Source organism: Micropterus salmoides, unplaced genomic scaffold, assembly GCF_014851395.1.
Source record: "Micropterus salmoides isolate LMB-PRFRI ecotype aquatic unplaced genomic scaffold, ASM1485139v1 Ms_hic_scaffold_1, whole genome shotgun sequence".
In the NCBI taxonomy this organism is placed as follows: domain Eukaryota; kingdom Metazoa; phylum Chordata; class Actinopteri; order Centrarchiformes; family Centrarchidae; genus Micropterus; species Micropterus salmoides.
The window spans coordinates 28,672,294-28,680,916 of NW_024040040.1; the positions used below are offsets into that span (position 1 = coordinate 28,672,294).

At 44.0% G+C, this 8,623-nt stretch overlaps 1 long non-coding RNA gene across 1 annotated transcript; it reads right to left on the reverse strand.

Moving 5' to 3' along the window:
- Positions 1–344: 344 nt before the first annotated feature.
- On the reverse strand, positions 345–5,275 carry LOC119899729. Its single transcript, XR_005443899.1, has 3 exons — positions 4,760–5,275; positions 2,717–2,814; positions 345–2,545 (listed from the first exon to the last, which is right to left on the reverse strand). It is a non-coding gene; the product is annotated as an uncharacterized LOC119899729 (long non-coding RNA).
- Between the last annotated feature and the right edge of the window lie 3,348 nt (positions 5,276–8,623).

Consider the following 8,623-nt stretch of genomic DNA (forward strand, 5'->3'; position numbering starts at 1 on the left):
AATGGATTTTACATGGGTGTTAAGGTTCAGAATGTGCCATCAGACATGGAGAAGGAATCCATATTCATGGTGCGACGCCCCGGCCAGCAAAACGGAAAAAGCTGGTTATAGACCATTTGAGCCAGAGGTAATTGTTTATCTAGACGCCTCTCACCTCAATGCATAAGTTAAGCTGTCATCCGCTCATGGTGGACATTTTGTTTTCTCAGCCGTGTGTGTTTGTGTGTGTGTGTGTGTGTGTGTGTGTGTGTGTGTGTGTGTGGTGTGTGTGTGTGTGTGTGTGTGTGTGTGTGTGTGTTGGGGGGGGGGGGGGGGGTCTGTTAGGCTCAGCGGCAGCAGCAGTATTACATGTGGTATAAACCTCAATGCGATAAATGTCATTTGCATAAAAAAGGGGCCTAAAGGGGGGAAGGTAAGAGGCGACTCGGCTCAGCTCAGCCCCATAATAAATGCACTACATGGAGTTGAATAAGAGGAGGTTCCACTCTATAACCACAGCCAGAGGTAATATATAATACTGTCTGCTGATATTACAGCCCTACACATATTGATCAGGTGATAGTGATGCTTGGATTTAGGTGCTGTAGCTAATATATTGTTAATTCTTAAGCCAGAGATTGAGCAAAATTTGGAAAAATATCATTTATGTTAAGTATTATCCTGCAGAAATGTTGGTCATTATGAGGTCTGATGCACAGGCTTTTAGACCAGGTCCTAAACGACAAAACCAAACTGAGTGACCTTTATCCGATTTTTTATTTAGCGACATTTTCATGCACAGGCCCAAAAATGACACACTGTTAAATTAGTTACTGGTCAAAAAACCTTTTCGTCATGGAACTGTAACAACAAGTCAATTAATCGATCTGTTGATTCACAGAAATTTAATCTTCACCAATTTTAAAAAGCAAGTAATTAATCCAGCGAAATTACCAAACATTCAGTGGTTCTAGTTTGTGAGTATTTGCTGCAAAACAAGACATCCCATTGGGCTGTGGTTTGCTATTAGGTAACATTTCCTAAACCAATTGACTCAACCGATTTAATATGTGAACTGGGTTTTAGACTGTTGCTCAGATAAAATGAGCAATTGCACGATGTTGCCAAAGGCTCTGGGAAATTGTGACAGGCATCACTATATTCAGATTATTTATTTAATAAATGATTAATTTAAGTATAAGAACAATAATCGAGAGATTAGTCAAAGGGCCTAGGAAGTTCCTGCTCTATTCTGAGAGGTAACTCTTTTGAGTATAATATCAAGAAGTCAAATAGAAATAGTCCTGGTCATGCTCAATTGCATTTACAGGGTTTACCTGGTAAAAATATATTTCTGTTTTTCCTGTAGCTGTACCTGTCCAGCAAGGCTGGATTACCAGCATAAAGAGGCCACTGCCCTGGAGCCCTAGATCTGTAGTTTCCCCCAAAGCTCTAGGTTAACTGTGTGTGGACTGGTTTGTGCTAATTAACCTGAAGATTTGTTTTAAAACATGTACCATGACAGTACAATATTAATGGACATAATAATGTCTCTTTCCTAATCCCCAGAGCCTGTCTTGAAGAGGGTCTCTGTCAAGATAAAGTGAGCCTCAGGGCTATGTACTGGTCTATGATTTAGACAGATAATATTGTGTCACTTTCAAACAATGTTATAGTTTGTTAAAGTTGACTCCCAGCACAAGTTCAGGCCATTACTATCTAAGGGGTTTAAGACAGCGCTGACCCCAAATGTAAACCAAACCTAAAGTAGGTACGACTGTCTTATTGTAAATAAACATGTTTGTGTGAGTGTGAAGGCTACAATGCCACCCTTGCATTATGGGAACTGACACTGTCCATGCAGACTTGGTATCCGACAAAACAAAGAGACAGTTTTTCTCTGTTAGACCGCACAATCTCGAAGCAACATGTCCAACAGACACACAAACAGAAACAAAACACAAACACGCTACGCTGTCCATCGCCATGTAGACAGAGACAGACTGATAGATGCACGGTGGGACAGACGTGAGGACACCCTCAACCTTGGACCGTGGCTCAGCAAACAGGAAGTGGACAAAAACATGCAGTACAGATCGAAGAAGAAGTGGGAATTTCTTTTGGAAGGGTAGAGATTGGGGGTGTGGCTTCACCCATCCTGACAGTCCTCCGTGGGTGGGTGGGTAGTCGGGATGAAGTGAGATGAGGAACGTGGGTGGGTGGGTGTCGGGGGTGGGGGTGTGTTGCTGGTGTTGGGCGAAGAGAGGACTCTCCTCGACTACGCGTATTCTTAAGCAATAACAACGTGATCCGTATTATCCACCCAAGAATACCCGTCACCGAAGAGAGTCTTTCAGTAAACGCGGGGAGCTAAGCCAGAAACCACATGAGTAGCACCATTGCCATCGCATCATCATCATCACCACCACCATCGCCACCGCCATCAGCAGCCCCCCTTCAGGCTCCAGTGGCAAACAAACACATACATATATAGTGAAAGTGGGGCAGTCGCATTGATTGAAGACGCCTCGCTGCAGCATGAAGCAAGGCTCCATCAATGGCTCCTCTGCAAAGGAGAAAATTGACAATGGTGGCATTTTCAATCCGAGCCAGCAGCATGTGTGGAGGGGAGAAAAAGAAAAACAAAAAGAGAAAGGTGTGTAAAAGCTGAGTTTAGGAAGTGACAGGGGAGAAGGGAGTGCGATGGAGCACAACCCCCCTACTGCAAGCCTCTTACCTGGGCCGTGGCCTGGGATAGCTCCTCCTTCCTTCTGAAAGTCCTCAACCAGCGGTGACATTTGGTTTCACTGTTGCCATCACTGCTCCTGCTCGGCCCTACCCGGATGGGGAGAGGGGGTAGAGGTGCACACACAGGGGAAATGGGAGGTTAAGGAGGTCAGGCCAGGAGCTGCCTTGGTGTGACAAAAGCCTCGTACACTCCATTATCACCACAACCCCCACCCCCACCCCCGCAACACTAGGAGAGAAATCAACACATGGATTATACCACAGGAGGGAGGGAGCAGCACATGCAGAGAACTAATTTGTTTGATTATGTAAAAATAGTGCTTCTTTTTGCAGCAGCACATCAGTCTGTGCTCCAGCTCCCTTCAGGCTGATTATTATTGTGGGGTTTACAGTGTGTATTGGAAAATATACATCATTCAGTAAAATTCTAAATTCATGGCAACATGTTGCAGACCGTGAACTTCATTTCCCTGAAAATTTCAAATTTCAAATGCCTTTTAAATTAAGTTCTAAATGTAAATTCAGCAAACATTATGATTATTTCCCCTCTTCTTTATTTTTAAATGAAAGAGTTTAAATGCTGGAGCGAGGACCATGCATAATGTATGAAAAGTTCAAGCAAATGTATTCCATTCTACTTTAATTGAACTAGCCGGCTGAAACAAAGAGCGAGCTCCAGCTAAGCTGATCCAAAATCATTCCATTGATTTGTTTTCTTTAATCAATATTTACAATTACTCTGTGAATGGTTTGGAAAAAGAAATAAGCTTGTTTTATATGTGTCTCCTCGACGCCGAGGGTTGACACTAAATTGACTGTTTCTAAATTAGAATTACATCACGCGCATTAATCAAAACTGAGGAGTAGTAGTCATTTGCTGCAGTTTTCCCAAAGCAAATGAGACTGACAGGGAGGGAAAATGCATTTTAGATGTTTAACATTTAAAAAAAATTTACTTGATGAAGCAGGATGGACAAATTGATAGACGGAATCAACAGGACATATGAGCAGGGTGGAGGGGTGGACAGAGGAGGAAAAGAAGAAGAAGAAGAAAAGGGAGGAGGAGGGGTTAGAATTGAGAAAGCTTAAAACAAAGAATTAACCGATGAAGCAGGAAGCAGATGAGAAACTAAACCACAAGTGTTTTCCTCCTGTTTTTTTTTTGTGCCTCTTCTTCTCTAAGTCTAGGACACACACACACACACACACACACACACACACACACACACACACACACACACACACACACACACACACACACACATATACCCTTAGCTAAAACCAGGAAGACCCCAACCCATCCACCTGTCCAACCACCCCTGAGCTGCAGAGCTGGGATTTACCACCCGCAGTGAAACATGCACACTCACAAACACACAGACACACAGATCCTCGGCTAGCCTGGCCCAACCCTGGCAATCTACAGACAGGAAGAGAAAAGAGAACCTTAGGGCTTCAGCTAGACACACACACATACACGCGCGCACACACACACACACACACACACACACACACACACACACACACAGGACGGCTAGCCCAAGCATCATTGATTGTTCAGTGGAAGCCCCCCGGAGACTAATCAGATTACTCGGAGAGCAGGGGCAACAGCTAAAATCAAACACCAGGAATCTTCTCTTCACTTTGCTTTCATTCAAACTTCGTTCCACACACTCACACATTCTGCACACAGGGATTGCAATTCCTCCTTCCCATCTCCTCTTAACTTATGGGACCCTACTTTCACACACAGATACCCACCTCCTCATTTTCTGATTTAATTGTCCAAAGTCCAGTAAATCAGATCACAGTGAACAGGACATATGGGGAGGAAAGAGGGATGGAACACACTCACCAACAATGTACAAGCACTAGAGAAGGCAAATATTGCACGTTAAGGGAGGAACCTATTGGTCCCCCAGTCAAAGAGAAGAAAAAATGTCCAAAAATTTTTCCACCAGAGGAGAAAGGAGTGGTAAAAATAAAATTAAGGGTAAAACTGAGACAACAAGTCCACTCTGTGGCCTCTTACCCTTTTTTCTTCTTCTCTCCTCTGCTCTACTGTAAACCAGGGTGTTGCCTCTGCTTTGCTCTCCTGTCAGCCTCTCCTAAAATGTCATCCCCTTCCTTCTTTCCTTCTTTCCTCCTGATGCCTTGCTGAGGGTCCGCTGCAAGCTGGGAGGTGGTGATCTCCCTCCCCCTCCCAGCACCAGGAAGAGCTCCCTGAGGAGAAGGAGGAGGCAGATCCCGGCAGGAGACGGAGGATCCAGCAGCAGGAGCGGCAGTGGAGGCAGCGGTGCTGATGACACTGCTGCCAGAGAGGGATGAGGGGAGGAATGGATGCTTAACAAAAGATCATCCACTTTTTCTTCTTCCACTCTTGCCACCACTCTCGCCTCTCCCTCTCCGCTCCGAGCACTGAAAGAAGCCAAGTGTTGCTCTGCTGCCGCAAATGAACTGACAGCCAGCGATGAGCCGGCCGGAGCGAATGAGAGAGCAGCGAGTACAGACGGCCAGGAGAGAGAGAAAGGGAGAGCATGTGGTGTGATGTGGCATCTGCGAGAGAGTGATAGAGAGGAGAGAGAGGGATACAGAGGTAGAGATGGGCGGGGGGCGGGAGGATGGATGGAGGAGGAGAAAGACGGAGAGAGAAAGGTGGGGTGAGGCAGGATGCAGGGAAGGATGAGACAGGGAGAGAGCAGACAGAAGGCAATAAAGAGAGAGAGAGATGTAAAGAAACAGAGAGAGAGAGAGAAATAGAGAGGAATTGCAGCAATGAAAACCTTCAGCCACCAGCAGTCTCTCTAACGGACTCTGCCCCTGCTATGAGGAAAGCCAGAGAATAATTAGATTTGAGCTTCACACACACACAGACACACACACACACACACCCTGGCACCTAGTAATGGTGCATTAATTGATGTGCTGTGCGCTTCGCGGCCCTCGGTCAACACCTTCGGCAGCACACACTAAAATGTGCTTTCTGAAAAAAAAGAAAGAAAGAAAGAAAGAAATAAAGCGATGAGCGGTGATGATGATGATGATAATGGGAAGATTAGGAGGAGTAAGAAGAGTTGAAAATGAGTTGCCCCTCAGGACTACTGAAAAAACGCAATAAGGATGGGGGGGGGACCAGGAAGAGAGAGACTCTGAAAATCATATGCATTGACATGGCACACAGGCTACATCATCAACTGTGAACAGCCAAAAAAAGCCTCCACACACACACAAACACAAACACACACATATGTGTGTGTGTGTGTGTGTGTGTTGGGGGGGGGGTTCAAGTGTGACAACATTTCATTTGTTTCCTCTTTGTTGTAAAAGAAAGGAGACAAGGAAAGGTAATATGGTGTTATGAGTCGTATAAATGCCCCCTATCCTACTGTTCCTTTTTGGTTTGTCTCTGAGGAAGGGGGTCTGATATTGGTTTTTGAAAGCTAATACTGAGGACTGAATTTTCAATTTGACCATTTTCATAAAAGGCTAGAACAAATGTCTTTTGAGCTGATTTAGACCGTCACATGAAGCCAAAATCTCAGCCAGTGGTGAGGTTCCTACAATTAGACAGTTTTCATTCCCCACAGTCCTCCCAAATTTTTAGTGTGATCCCGAGAATTGTATTTTTCTACAGGCTCGGCAGGCCTCTGAAATAACAGCATTTAGAAGTCCATAAGACACTGACACTACCTATGTCGCTACCGACAATAGATAGCATCTCGTATGAAAATGAAACGATTGAATATTCACAAGCCGTTGTCAAAGACAATCATCGCATCACAGGCAGACTACACAATGACTGCACCAGATCACATTTTTAATGAAAAGCCAGAATCAGCAAGTCAAGCCAATATATTGGTCTGAACCTCTGAAGGAGGAAGCTGCCGTCTGCAGAATTTTCCCTGAAACAAAAAATGCAAAAACAGGGAGGGAGAGGGGAGAAAAATAAAGAATGAAAGCAAAATAAAACCAATTTCCTCAGGGCTGATTTAAGGTCTTCTTAATGCCAGCTGGTCTCTTAACTCGCCGCAACAGGCCTTGACTTTTCAAGCTGACATTTTCAATTAGTACGGCTTAAAATTATTTGGGCAGAAAGAATGAGAGACCTCGTTTTTAACAACCGATACTGGTCAGATAGTAAAAGATTCCCTGTAGGTGTCCAGATCACGCACATATGCACACACACTGAGAAATGCAGGAAGAGATCAGTGATACTTTGCCATTCTTTTTCAGAGCAGCAAGGGACATGAAATACACACCAACATCAAACAAGCTTTCATGCTCTTTTTTTTCGTTTACATTAGCTCCACTGAAAGGCCAAATGCCTGAAAAGTCATGCTGCACACAGGAAATCTCTATCAGTGATGATGAGGGGATGCAATTGATACGACCAGTTTGTACGTGATAATGATTCGATTTGAGTCCATTTTGTCCTCATTTGATCCCTCCTTCCCTTTTCGTACGTGGGGAAAGTCAACCACAAACAGACAAAAACAAGCCACGCAAATGCTTCATTTAAGCATCATCTTCATTTCAATGGAGCAACAGAGCCATTACATTGATATTTCTGCTACTGCCTTCTCCAGGTCAAAGGAAATTAAAATCTCTCAAGGATTTCACAGTGCCGGTCGCCTACATTGAGGGCGACTAGGGGGGTTAAATAATCATACAGGGTTTTATCTTGGATATAGATGGTTCCTTAATGTACAACAGACAAAGGAGCCGAGCTGGGGGACCAGCTCTGTTTCGTGGCAGTGTAGTGCCCCCTAGTGGCCGTTGGGGGTATATCAACTGTTGCTGCTGGCTCATTGTTCAGCCACAGCGGGTGCTTTTAGAGGTAAAACAGCAAGAGGAATACAACAAGATGGAGGGCAGACAAAGGCACTATGTTTAACTACACATCATTGATCAGCACAAGTGTGTTTGGGGAATAAGAGAAGATGGAACAAAGTCGTGTCACCCACCAATAGACAAAATACTGTTTTAAGGAGCTATTATCCCTAAATGAATTGTTCTAAACTGAGACTTTTAGGATCATTATCGGTAATAAAACTACTATAACTTGTTTCTTTGGGGTGATACATTGGTCAGCATTTAAAATACAGGACACTGGAACAAAGTGTCCACTATCAACTTCAATATGAAAATATCAGTGTTGGGCTTTCAGATACACACACACACACACACACGCACACACACACACACACACACACACACACACACACACACACTTTTGACTGTATTAAGATATTTTAGCAGAAGTATTCATCCAACATTCATGCCTAAAAATCAGATACAAAGGGAGCTGCAGGAAGAAAGACACAGGCAGAGAGAGAGAGAGAGAGAAGTACACAGTCACTGGTGTGCGATAAGGCCGTGGGCAGCTTTTCTTCAGCAGGAAGGTCTTGTCTTTTCAAAGCAGCCAGCCTTGGAAAAAGGCAGTGAATTGGGTTTGAAGCACCAGAAGGCCAAATATCTCCACAACATGTACCGCCCAAATGTAACAGACACAGACAGTAACAGGAAAAAGAAAAATCCATAAGCTGTTAGCAGCCAATTAATCCCATGAAGCAATTTACAATGGCAGGAAGAAGGTTGAAAGCTGTGTTTCCTACCAAGTTCAACAAACCAAGTCTGTGCTGCTGAAAGTGCCTTCAAGAAAAACAGGACATATGTTTTTATCTTTTATTTATTAATATTGTCCTTGTTTTGTTGTCCCTCAAGCTCAAATTGTATGTATTCAAGTTGCAGTAACTTATTGAATCTCTCAAGAAAGTAAGGATGGTGAATGGTTACAGCTTACTTTCTAGTTTGCCAAGATAGGCTGTTGTTGTGATGTTAGCCATAGCAGCATGATAGTTGTGCACAAGTAAGGTAATAAAGAGTGAAATGCTGG